Source organism: Manis javanica, chromosome 7, assembly GCF_040802235.1.
Source record: "Manis javanica isolate MJ-LG chromosome 7, MJ_LKY, whole genome shotgun sequence".
Lineage (NCBI taxonomy): Eukaryota > Metazoa > Chordata > Mammalia > Pholidota > Manidae > Manis > Manis javanica.
In genome coordinates this window covers 111775800-111789780 of record NC_133162.1, presented here as the reverse complement: position 1 = coordinate 111789780, position 13981 = coordinate 111775800, and the positions used below count along the sequence as shown (strand labels likewise).

At 35.0% G+C, this 13981-nt stretch overlaps 1 protein-coding gene and 1 pseudogene across 6 annotated transcripts in view; one reads left to right on the top strand and one right to left on the bottom strand.

Annotated features, from left to right (window-relative positions):
- Positions 1–13981, top strand: part of LRP1B (LDL receptor related protein 1B) — a 1876014-nt gene that overhangs the window by 163468 nt on the left and 1698565 nt on the right. The gene's annotated exons all lie outside the window — the stretch shown is intronic.
- Positions 13291–13905, bottom strand: LOC108397706 (ubiquitin-conjugating enzyme E2 variant 1 pseudogene; annotated as a pseudogene).

The window sequence follows — 13981 nt, the reverse complement described above, 5'->3', positions numbered from 1 at the left end:
GGAACAAGACAGTTTATAGTAAGCAAAAAAGTGGGTTAGTTATTTCAGGGTTTCTTTCCTGTAGGGGATGGCAGGGATCTATCAGGCAGGCTACCTAACTAGTGTTGACGAGCAATTCCTGAGTGACTGGGTTAAGATTCCATTTCTGGGAGAGAAGAAACTAATTAACCTTGGTTTGGTGGCATAGGGCTTAGCATAAGTGACCCCATTTGGGGCCTATTGTCTTAACACATCCTTTCAGAACTTCATTTTGGTCAGGTGGAGAAGCTTCCTCTTTGTTAGTAGCTGATATTCAGAGTAAGTTTTAAATCCATGCCACATTTAAATTTTGGTATGTTTCAGAATAACAAAGTGGGTGATGATACAGAGCCAGCAGGAACTGAGGGGTGGGAATAGATAAGAAGAACTAAGAAGGTTGTACCTTGTACCCTTGGAGCCAGATCTGTGACGTTCCTCTAAAGTGCTAGATATACAATGACCTATTTGATTAAGGGAAGTTTTTTGTAGTCTTGTTTTACAACGGGTAACAAATCACTTAACAAACTGTATACTGTGATTGGGATTAGTGATAACATGAGCAGTTCTCTTCAGAATATCCATAACTCTCCTTGGAACTGTCTTGCTTTTTGAGTATTTCATTACCTTTGATATTACCAAGTATGTGTATATGTGTGTGTTTCTGTGTGTGTAACATATACTTTTATTTCTCCAGTTATCAACATTAAAGATTTCATTGAATCATTTAAATTTTGTCCATATAATATGAAAAACTCATGTTAATTTCTCTCCTCATCATTTGCCAATATTTGTTAGTATAATTTTGGATTTTAGATTCTACTATTGCTACTGAATTATTACTTTTATATTTTATGTCTTTTAGGAATAATTTTGACATAGTAAATTTTCTTTGACAATCACATTTATAGCTAGCAGTTTACACTCAACATTATGATTAATTGACTTCAGAACTCCTCTTAACCAACCCTTTTATTACATCATTTACCCATTTTTGTAGTCTCAAATGGAATTGTTCTCTTAACTATTTGGATTTTTTCTTGATATACTGTTTTTCAAGAAGTATAAATGAAAGGCATGCTTTGTAAGCTCTTGATACTCAGAACATTACTCCACTGATAGGAAAAAAATCTTGGCCTGCAATAACGTTATTGAATCAAAACTCTTTTTATAATACAATGATAACTAGCAGATATGTACCAAGAATTAGGCCAGTGCTTTCTACTTATTATCTATATCCCTTATCACCAATCCTACAAGATGGGAGACTTTTATTATCACCATTATATATGGATGGGAAAACTGAGGCTTAGAGAGGTCAGTTATCTTAACAAAGATAACACATAAATAAATGAATAAGCCAGGTGTCCAGTCACCAATGCTTTCCCCCTCTCCAAAATCGCACTTCAGTAAATGTGAGTTTCACTGTCTTGGGGCAGGGATCTCTGAGGTCATCCATCCATACTAATGCCCTTCGCTTAGTTGGCTTTTTTTTGCCTATGTAGAAATTTATAGTATTTTGAATTAGCAAATACTAAAAATATTTACAGTAAATAAACGTTTTGCCAGGTTATTTCTATGTATTGCTCTATTTTTGTGGAATTTTTGTTTGGAATAGGAAGGGACTCTAACAATTATAGGAAACTAAGTATGTACCTTTGCTGGATTCAACAGCATCATGAAGCCAAACATTTGCTAAAGAAAATTCACTTTCTCCCTCTCAGGTGGCCTTTTCTTATTTTGTGTGCCATTTTCTCTGAGGCAGTGTTACACCTGCCATAATAATGAGTGTGGTGTTTTGGGCACAGCTCATTCTCCTTTACTTTTTTTTTTTGTGTGTGTGTGTGTGTGTGTGTGTGTGAATCTCTGTCCTACTGATTGTCTCATCTACTCCCCACTAGTCTCACTGCCTTTGTCCAGACTCTGAACTTCCTCTTATCTCATGTCATTCATACTATAAACCTGCTTTACAATCCTAAGACAAAAAAATCTTAACTTTAAATTTCAATTTTACTATGTTATATAGCCTAAGAAGCAATTTCTGCTGCTTTTTTTTTTTGAGGTGTTTCCCAGGCTTGATTAAAGTGATTCCCACCTTTATCAGTTGTACTTTGCTTCAGATATGTTTTGTTTCATTGATTTCATTTTTTAAACTCTATTTTAGTTTTATCCTTAGGAGTAATTCCATGAAATAATGACTAAAATAAATAGATGATTTTGAGTAAAAGATAATTCTTCATTTGCTATCTAAATCATAAGTCATAGCTTAATTTTTACTTTCTGGAGTTAGTTTGTTAAAAACCCCATAATCTGTCACTGTATAAAGTCTGCATTTATTTAATTAAGTACAGACCTTGTCTATCAGCTTTCCATTTGTCTCTACCTGGTAGTCATTTGGCACCAGCCATCTCTTTAGTTGTTGTCCATATTATTTTCTACTCTTCTTTCCTGTTGCTGCTAGTATTTAAATTTCTTCCTTCCCTGTTCTTTACCTAATTGCATTCATGTTTAATGTTCTGTTGCATGACCCAGCCCCTTTTGACATGTTATCTGACTACTCAAGATCTCAGAAGCATTTTCATTTTTCAATGCACTGCATCTTTTATGACTTAGGTTTTTCTTTTTCTAAATTATTGCATTTAAAATAGTTTCTTTAATGGGTAGGTTTGAGTCCTGCAGTAGTAGTTGAGAGGAAATTCAACATGCCAAAGAGCTGCAGTCGGGGGGACAAACCTGTTTGGATACAGGAAATGGAGCAGAAACTGACAAGTAGAGACTTCAGATCGCAGTGCAGATACAACGCCAGTGAAAGGCAGGGTAAGAAGTGTTGATAGGAAGATAAGACTGCATCCTAATTCTAGGAAAGTCTCAGCCAGGCCAGTGGGCCAATACATATGTAGCCCCCATGTGCCCATTCATTGAGTGGACACTGCTTGGGAAGTGTCTTGTCTAATGCTTGAGAGCTTTTGGCAGATTCTGTGTCGTATGCCCTTTGTAAACAATCGCATGAAAAGTCTGCTGGTTTCCATGACCCATTCTTCTTAGCAATGATTCCCATTGGTTGGGAAGGGAAGAAAATGGACAGAAAGAATTATTTTGGAATTTATTCATTTTTGATTGACTTATGACTCAACTCTGGGTCAGTGCCTTTGATCTACTATTAATAAGATCTATGAAGCAGATGAAGTTCATTGATTTCCTTCAGAAATCAATGGGATGGAGGAGAAAGGAAATGGGGAAAAAGCCTAGTAATTGACTCTAAGATGATTTTTTAGTAAATAAGTAAAACTGGGTAACCATTATTATTAATCATTTCTAATGACCTAAAGAGGCAGTGTTTTTAATTGGCTCTATGTGTTTTTATTTCAATAAATTTCACTTATTTAGACCAATTATGGACATATAATATATACTGAACTTAACAATATCAGAGTTTAAATGAGATGATAAATTGTCTACAAATAATAATTAAATTTAAATATATAGAAATCATACTGTATCACCAAGTGAGGCTGTTAAAGGTTAAGTCTAAGATTTTAGTGGTTAATAAACCATTCTCTATGTATAAAATATGTTTGCAGGGGAACCATATCTCCTGAAGCCTCTGGGATGCTGTGACAAACTTCTCTGCAGTACATTATCCATAAAGACATTAGTATCTTGCTCATTAAAATACAGTAGAAAGCAAGGATGATAGAGAATTATGAAAATACAAATGTTAGCTTTAAGACATAAAATAAAGCATAATGACTGTGGTAACCAAAAAGGAAAATAATAAGGGGCTAAGATACAGACAAATTGTTGCCCACTCAAAAGGAGACTTATGTTTTGATCTAATGACACAAAATCTGGAATTAAGGACAACAAAAATATAATTATTGCATAGAATACATGAAAAACAATGAAAAGCAAAGACGAGATATAAGAGGTCTACCTTACAGAAACCAACAGAAATGAATTGCATGACTTTAAGAAATAATAAAATTACATTTTTCAAAGACTTGCACTTATTTGGCTAGCAACAAAAACCAGTTAAAGCAAATATGAAAAATTTAAACACAGACACATAATATGTGCACACAATTGTGTTATGGGTATTAGAGGTAGAAAGAAGGGCATGCTAGATCTCTCAGAATCTAAAAACAAAAAGATACCTCTAGTCTTCTGCCTGTAGTCTCAGCTTCTTGCCAAGCATCTACTTTATTATTTCTCATTTTGCAACACAGTTCATTCTGCTTTATCATCTGGTCACATTGTGGGTGGAAGATGGCAACTCCACAGCTTTGAAGATTTTATTTCCTCTGGTTGGCCATTTCTATATTCCATTTCCAAAGTCTAAGGAGAAGGTATCTGGCTGGGCAAGTCTGGGTCAAATCTAACTCACCACCTGGCTATCCAAATATCGCCAGGGATGCAGGACACACAGCACCCCCTATCCATTTGTGGGTTGCTTCTGGAGGAAGACACAAAATCTTTCCAGACAAGGCGCACACAGTAAATGCACTAGGTACCCACTCGAGCAAGTCTCATCTCTCTGAAGAGGAGGAAAGATAGTGTATGTAGTGCTGTAAGGTCCAGAACTCTAACATTCTAGAGTTTAATGAAACAATATTATCCCTTTTTAGTAGAATGTCAAGGGAAAACATTCTCTGTAGAGTATTAAATTAAAGTAATAAAACCCATTAAACTTTTCTCTGCTTTTTATCATTACCATCTATGAGAACTTCTCAACAATGCCAGGGGTAAAAACTCCTCCCTGTTGGGGTGAAACTCTCACAAACACTAATCTCCTTGTATGTCATTCTCATTTTTTTGTGGAGTTAACTTGAAGTGGAACAGAATACCATTACAAGACTGGGAAAGGAAGACAGAGATGTGTTTTAATGGTTTTTCTATTCTATTTAGAAAATCCATTAACTTCAATTGTGACAGAATTGTAAACCTGTGGTTATAGTAATGAAAAATGGATCAAGAAATTTTATAATATATGCTTTGTTCCCCTAGTGATTTTCAATATTATGGCGTTTTAATGAGCAATTACTGAAGGAGTTAATGCAGGCTGAAGGAATTTCTAACAAACTCACTGAGTGTCACCTGGCTAATGGTAAATCACAGTCACTATTTGGTAATTTAAATATAAAACTATTATTACCTATCTAAAGAATAGTACTTCAGAAAGCAGACTCTTAAACAGGTCAGATCCCTAATGTGTATCCATTTATTTCACTTAGCAGGGGGTTGAAAGGAGAAATGTAACATTAAAAAGCTTTCTTAAAGTGAGATGCAAATTGTAACCATTTTATGAAATTGAAGCCCAAGACTACTGTAATAACACTTTGGGATATATACAGATTTTGGAAACCTAAGTACTTGGAATCCACATAATAAAATTATAGGTTAATGAAAGGTTGCCTATCTTACAAAATAAGTCTATTTAGAAACAGTTGCCTCCAAAACAAGTAAAGGTAATAGATTTGAATGTAACATTTAAGCCTCTGAACTCTCTTAGCTACTAATTTTCCTTACAAATCTATGAAACTTTATATTTTTAAATTTTATGCTTAGGCAAAATTATACAAAATCTAGTTTGATTATATGTCACTAGTTTCTAGATCTAATTCTCTGAATACTTTCAGGAGAAAAATTCAATTGTTAAATGAAAATAAAAAATTATGTGTTCTTGATTAAGAAAACGATTCTAAGATTTCCTTCAGTAGAATTGTACAAACCCCCAAATGCCTGAACCTAGTGGTCTTTTTCTAAATGGAGGTATAATTGACAATATTATATTGATTTCAGTATACAACATAGTGATTCAACTTTAGTATACATTACAAAATGCTCATGGTGTAAGTGTAGTTACTGTCACCACATAAAATGATTATAATAGTATTCCCTATAAAGTACTTTTCATTCCCATGTCTTATTTATTTAATAACTGAAAGTTTGTACCTCCTAATCTTCTTCACCTATTTTTCCAATCCCTTTATCTTTTTCCCTTCTGGCAACTACCGGTCTGTTGTTTGTATTTATGAGTCTGCATCTGTTTTTGTTTGTTTGTTATATATATAAATGAAATTACATGGTATGTGTCTTTGACTTATTTAACATATATATCCTGGGTCCATCCATGTTGTCACAAATGGCAATGTTTCATTCTTTTTCATGGCTGGGTAATATTCCATTGCATATATACCCTATCTTCTTTACTCATTCATCTATAAATGGACACTGAGGTAGCTTCCATATCATCATTACTGTAAATAATGCTGCAATGACCATAAGGATGCATATATCTTTTCCAATTCATGTTTTTGTTTTCTTTAAATAGACATACCTGGAAGTGAAATTACTGGATTGTAAGGTATTCCTGTTTTTAATTTTTTGAGGAACCTCTATACTGTTTTCCATAGGGCTGCACCAATTTGTACTCTCATCAGCAGTGCAGGAGGGTTCCCTTTCCTCCACATCCTTGCCAACACTTGTTATTTCTTTTTTTTCTTAATACATACAATCATTCCTACTGGTGTGAGGTAATATCTCATTGTAGTTTGGTTTGCATTTCCTTGGTGATAGCATTGTTGGGCATCTTTTCACATGTCTGGTGGCCTGCATAGCTTCTCTAGAAATATGTTTATTTGAGTCCTCTGCCCATTTTTTTTTAATAGGATTGTTTGTTATTTTTTTGTGTTGAGTCATGAGGTTCTTTATATATTTTGGATAATAGCCCCTTATCAGATATCTCATTTGCAAATAATCTTCTCTCAGTCAGTAGGGGTTGCCTTTTCATTTTGTTGATGGTTCCCTTCTCTGTTCGAAAGCTTTTTAGTTTGATGTAGTCTCAACTGTTTATGTTTGCTTTTGTTGTGCTTGCCTGAGGAGATAGATCCAAGAAAATATTGCTAAGACCAATGTCCAAGAGTGTACTGCCTATGTTTCTTTTAGGGGTTTTATGATTTAGGTCTGTGCTTAAAAGACTTCCTCTCATATGCAGGGGCCACAGCAAGGCATTGCCCTGTAACAAGGATGTGATCTACTATTGTGCTTACAGCTCCTAGTCTCTAGGAAACCCACGTTCAATACAGTAAAATTTAAAGTCTCCTAAAGAGCTATGCTTTGTAAATACAGTCAGCAGAGGCACTGTGTTAGAAACCACTATACAAAATCATTTCTGAAGGTGCACAGATTCATATCTGAAGTTCAGAATCTGAAATCTAGTTCAGAAATTTATTGATAAATAACTCTTATATGAATTGGAATTGATTGAATTGTAGCTTCTTTCACAAGGAGGTTGGGGAAAATAAAAACAAGTAGCAGTATATGCTTTTGTTAAAGTTGCATTCTCCTGCCAGAATAGCAGTATTTTTTCAGGGAAATTAAGTCTGTACCAAGTACTAGAAGGGAAGTAAACTTATTGGCAATCAAGAACCACCCAGTTTTAGAGAGATTTAGTAAACTCATAATTTACCCACAAAAAAGGTTGGCTTCAAGCTGCTACTCTCCTTCATATGCATTTCAAAGAATTGTCCATGTAACTATTTACTTCATTGAACAGAACATTGCCTAAAGAGTGTGTCAATCCCATTTTAAGAGATAAAAAGTTATGTGGGAGGGCAATGCTTCACATCAAAAACACACTTGTCTGTGTATTTTGACTGTGGAATTTTAACTCAGATGAAAAGACTGTTTACCTATCAGTCAATCAGCAACATCTTGGGAGTGTTTACCAGGTACAGGTTAATGTGTTAGGTGCTGGGGTCAGGTGAAAGGTAGAGATTATCAGGGGATTAAATACCATGCTAAAATAAAATTGTACAATATTCCAGAAAGGTATTAATGTTTACTAATTAACTGAGCAATATGTATTAGTCTATACCCCAAATCCTAACTATAGTCACCATTGATTGGTGAAGAACTAAATGCAGGTGACTTTTTAAAGTTCACAGAGATTATGAGTGATTATTTTTAAATGCTGACATAGAATCTCATGTTTAAAAACACATTAATGGCTGCCTCTAGCTTTTAAGATAAACCCAAAATTCGCAAAAGGCTCTTCATGGTTTATTTCCAGTCGTTTTGTACCAGCTTCATATCATTCCATGCTCTCCCAGGCTCCATGAGCTATAGCCACACTCACCTGCTGATAGCTGGGCCTGGAATGCTTCTGTCTACCGTTTCCTGACCCAGCTAATGCATTTTCTTTAGGACTCAGTTTATGCTCCCTCTTGCCAGGAAGACAGGAAATGGGCGAAAGACTTCAGGCTCAAGCTTTCCTAGCCCCTTGGGCCTCTGTTGTAAACATCTTCAGTATTACCGCTGATTGACTGTTGTTCCACGGTAGACTGAGCTCCCTGGGGCCAGCGGTTAGTTCTACGTTTGAATTAGCAAATGCTCCATCACTTACTAGTGTTCATTATACACATGAAAATGTTTTCGTTACTACTGGGGTTCATAAATGCTTTTTCAAATTTTACCCAGTGAGGTTTTTAATTCCTATTTTGTGGTGAAATTCATCAGACTAATATTTTATAGCAGAATAAACTTAATTCTGTTTACTTACCGTAGTGTTGAAATAGCAAATCTTTTACCTGGCTTAATTGGCATAGCAGCTCTACTCTGTCAGAATACTGCTGTTAATCTGTTTTTAAAGTGTAGCCGTGATGCTATCATTTAAAAACATATTTACAGAAATTGGCTGTGTACTAAAGCATCAGAAAATCAGATTTCAACACGAATTCGTTATTTCTTTATGACTCTAACACTGAAATAAATCGATTTGTATCAAAACCTGTCAATTTGTCATGTCTAGTTGGGTGGGTGACCTTGGATAAGTCACTTCATCTTTGCAGATGAGGTTTCTGCATCCGTTATGTGAAGGATTGGAAGAGATCATCCCTGAGGTCTTTTTTAGTTCTAAAATTTTGTATCTCTTAGTTCCTCTCTAAGGAATTTTAACATTGAAATATGCTGCCATTTCACATCCTACTTTCTTTGCAAATGAGAGCTTTTCAATTCCCAGTGATAAAATGAATCTACATACACACTTGTATTTTATTATACTAGAGTAAAAGGATTTAGGGGAAAAAGCTATATATATATATATACATATGTATATATACATATATTTTTCCAAACTCTCTTCCTAAGGCAACCAAATTTAGTTGAATTATGAATAGAAGCCAGGATGAGTATTCAGCATTTATCCATACCTCCTTTTCTCCAACTGTCTCATCTCAATTTTTAAAATATAGTAACATTTCATTAAGAAACTATAGCAACTCCTCTCTAATTTGTGGAGAGTGCACTGGGAGATACATGCATAGTTATCAGCATTTCAGCACATTAGATTCCCCACCTTCTGTAGCGGATGTTTATAAGTCCCTTGGGCTAGAAAACGGTCATTCTCATCAGTTACTATGACATTGCAGAATAGACTGATGGAAATATTTCTAATCTTCTTTATAATTGTAGAATGATTACTGTAAAGGGACAGATAACACAGAGTATATTCTAAGAATTCAAAGTATTTTGAAAAACAAGTCACCTTTGTGTCCTTCCCCCATTTCATCTTTTGTCATTTCTTTTATTCATGTACATTTTTGCAGATATCTTCTCTCACCCTGACTCTTTTTACTGTCATTGTGCTATCAGTGAACATGCTTAACTGCACTGCAATTGAATTTATCAAAGACTTGCATTGTGGTTCAAGTTTTTCATTTCTTGTTTAAGGAATCCTTTCTAACACTGGAGACTATTTGTTGCTGGACTATAGAAATAGACTGCATAAAGTTTTGGTGTACATATTTTTAAATCCAGTAGTCTTTGTAAACTATCTTATTTCATTCTAATGATTATAGCTTCTTTCAAATTTTCTTCATAATCATATCATTAGCAAATAATGAGAGGTTTGTTTCCTCCTTTCCATTCATATATTCTCAAATATATTTCTTGCCTTATTGTGGTGGGTAAAATATTTTGAGTAAACTTCACTGGATTTGGTAGAAGGAAAGATCTTGTCTTGTTTCCGATCTCTTAGAGCTAGAACACTTTTAAAGGTTCTTCATTAAAGAAAATATATGATTACTGTGGTTTCTTATAAGTAATTATATCTAGTTGTAGAAATTTCAATCTATTCCATCTTTGCTTTTATTCTATCAAAGATAGGTGTTGAAATGTATCCAATGTTTTTTCTGCATCACTAGAAATAATCAGGACTTACCTTCTTTAGTGAGTTAATGTAGTAAAATATTTATTTTTAATGTCCAGCAACCCTTGCATTCCTGAGATAAACTAACTTGACCATAATTTTATACATTGATGAACTTGGTCAGGTAATAATTTATTTACAATTTGCACATCATTATGCATAAGTCAAGTCACTCTGTAACTCGTTTTTTCCTCCAAAGTAATGGGTATTCTTCAGTGGTTGGGTGCAATGATTAATAGATTCACATTACATCAAGTTTAATATCGTGTTATTCAAATCATCCTGTGTATCTTGCTGATTTTTTGTCTGCTTCATTTGCTAATTTTTGAGAGGGCTATATCAAATTATAGCAATATAATGGTAGATTTTTTTTTCTAATTTTTGCAAATTTACATTACATACAAAGATTATTATGCCAGTGCCTACAAGTTTTGACATATCTTTCTGATAACACTTTCAGCATTTGGTAGTTATCACCTTTAATAATAATGCTTGGAATTCGGTCCATTTTGTCTAGGATTAACGTAGAAACCCTTGCACTCTTATTAATCTGCATAGGATATATTTTTCCATCATGTTCCTTTCAACATTTCTTCATCCTAATGTTTTAGACTTAACTCCTGCGAATAGCATAAGCAAAACCATTTTTAAATTCATTCGGATTATCATGTCATCTAATTGGATTATTTTGTCCATTGGTATTCATCATAAGTAGTGAGAAGTTTAGATTTATTCTAACATCTTATTTGGTGCATATTGTATATGCTTTATTTTATAACATTCCACAATTTTCTCAATCTATTTCTTTTGATTAGATTAAAAGTTATATAATTTTTGTAACTAAGTCATGTTAGAAATTTTTAAATGTCTACCTAATTTATCAATGTCAAAATTTAACCTATACTTGTAATTTCTTTCCAAGTAAGAAAACAAACTTAAATACTATTTACCTTTAATTCTGTTTTATCTTTTATATATTTTTGGTCAAATATTTTAGTTTTATCTTTTTAATAACCTTACAGTATATTATCTGTTTGTATAAAATTATGTTCAGTTCTTATTGGTCATCACTCTCTTTAGTGAGAATATGCTGATGTTTATGTCTTTATTTTCCTTTTGTTTATAAAATTTGTTACATTGACAGTTACATTTTCTCCACACACTGAAGCCATGATGCCAGTCTCTCTTGTTTTCATTTTGTTGTAGTGTAATCATCTGTCTTGTCATTCTTTGCAGGTGGAATCACCATAGATAGCAGTTTTCTTAGGACATTCCTAGTTTATGCCAACTTTCTTGAAGTAGCAGTTAATACTCTCTTTCACTCCCTAAATTGCTGGTTTGAACAACAAATTGTGTGATATTTCTGTTAACCTGGTTTTTTTTTCTCTGAATTCTTTGAGGAACTTTTCAGATAACATCTTTTTTTTTTTAATTTAACGCACACTTTTTTTTATTATGTTAAAATCAGGCAATGGTCTGACAATAAAAAGGCTCCTTATGGAAAAATGTTATGTTAAACTGTACTTACAGGGTGTTAAATCCTGAGAACTAAAGCTTTCCCCAGAAAAAGATTAGTGAAACTGTCAATTGCTTTTCAGACTTGATAGTTGCTACTTCAAAAGGTGGTTTTACACAAACACTAAATTAAAAAAGAAAAGTCGGGAACACAATGAATTGCTTTTATTTTGGTATATATCCACATCTAAGCATTTAGTGGTCCTGAACAGGAAAGTGTGAAAATGCAACAATTTGCCAGGAAGTCAAGCCCGCCAGTGTCGAGGATCTGCCACGCCCACCGACTTCCTTCTTACTCTCTGCTGAGGACCGTGAGATTGGCTGCAGCTGTGCCAAAGCAAAACTATGCATCGAATTCAAGGTTTTTTGTTCCAGTTGTTATATTCCAAATTAGACCCAGTGGATGCATGAACGACCAAATCAGAGCCCTGTTTAAACTTCTTCAATTTTTAAAAGCAAAAGCAACTAGGGGAAAAGAAAACAATTCAGAGGGATCGTGTGTGCTTTTATGTGTCTTTTGTGGTCTTTCTCCAAGTTTAACCACTAGGGACTTTGACAGCTGGCAGGTCTGAGTAACCCTGGTCACTGTTCTTTCCATTTTATGAAAACCCGAGGTAGAAAAAAATGTGTCAGCTGACGATGACAGCAGAGGGTGGCAGGGAGGAGGACTCAGTATGCATTTCCCAGTCTCATGGACAGCAAATAAATGTGGTTTCATAACCAAGTGAGGGAAGTCAGATTCTTTCCCAGCCTTACCTGATGGATCTGACCAAAGCAAGAAAGTGTCATGGCAAATGTTGGGTGGTGATGGTGCAAAAATGGATTTGAGAAGAAAGGTTAAACAGCACCCCTCGATAAAGGTTGGTGTGGGGGGAGCATATACGGGGAAAGCCCTGAATTCCTCACCAAAGGCCAGTTTGCGAGGGGAGCAGAGGAGCTTACAGTCTGTGCTTTGGCCAAGGGTGGTAGTGGAGAGCAAGAGAAAGATGCTGGTTTGGAAGGGAGGAATCATTAAAGACTTATTATTAAGAAACCAGGGGTACTTACGAAGCACCCACACACCCAGCAGTAGTCCTGCAGGCTGTGATATGAAACCTTCACATCTATTCTAATAAGCCATCCAAGCTGGAGGGCTGTTACAAGGAGGGAGGAAGATGGAGGCAAGGGTAGGGGGAGAAGGCAGAGACCTCAGCTCATGTAATCAGCAGCAAGGTGATGGGGTGATGTTTCTCTACACAGTTGAGTTTGATGTGCCCTACTGGTTATGATGGGAATAAATTTAAATATACTTTCTTGATCCCAGAATTTCAACTATGTGGACAGTAGCTACACTTGATGGGATGATTTGTTATAGCACAATTTGTGTATTTCAAACGGACAAAAAATTAGTATCATTTACAGGATCTTAATATAAATTGCCTTTGAATGCGAGGTTCCTTTCCAGTACTTTGAGGTCTATAAGACATATCTAGAAAATTTACTACTGTGGAAAATGAAGACCGTTTAAATTGAATGGTGGGGAAGTGGGGAGGGCCTGTGATTTTTCTTTTTGATTAATTGCTGTAACACTGTCATTCACATAGCTGAGGGAGTTTCATATTTTATTTAGACATCATTAGATGCCAAAGCTCGAGCAGGACAACTTTGGTGCTTTATGAATTCTGCCAATTTGGTAGCACTGATATAACTCTTGGGTCCACCACTCCATTAGAACTATTAACTCCATTCATACTAATTTTTGTTACAACTCTTACAAATGGGGGTTCTCCTGGGTATTTAGGTCCACATTCTATTTTAAGGTTTTATATTCAGTTTTCATAAATTGTTCTTGAAGGTCCAGTTATCATCCCTGCCCATCCTGTGTTAGGTCTTCATCTTCTAGACCCCTGGTAAGTGTACCATTTCCTACTCCTTTCTGACCTTCTTCGAGTTCCTTCTACAGTCAAAATTGCAAGGGACTTTACTCCTAAGCCATCGTGGCTGCCATCTTGTGTTGCTGTCACACAAAGGCCATCAGAAAATATCATTTTATTTGGTTGGTTGTACAGTTTCAGAGTAATGTACCTGAGGGTGAATTTTTTTATATTTATCCTCCTCCTCTGCTTGGACTCCTGATTATTTGAATTGATGTGTTCTATCAGTTATGGAATTTTCTCAATCATTGTCTTTTCCAGGCATACTTCTGATGCATTCTCTATTTCTTCTCCTGGTAATTCAGTGAGCTATCCATCATCACTGTAGCCT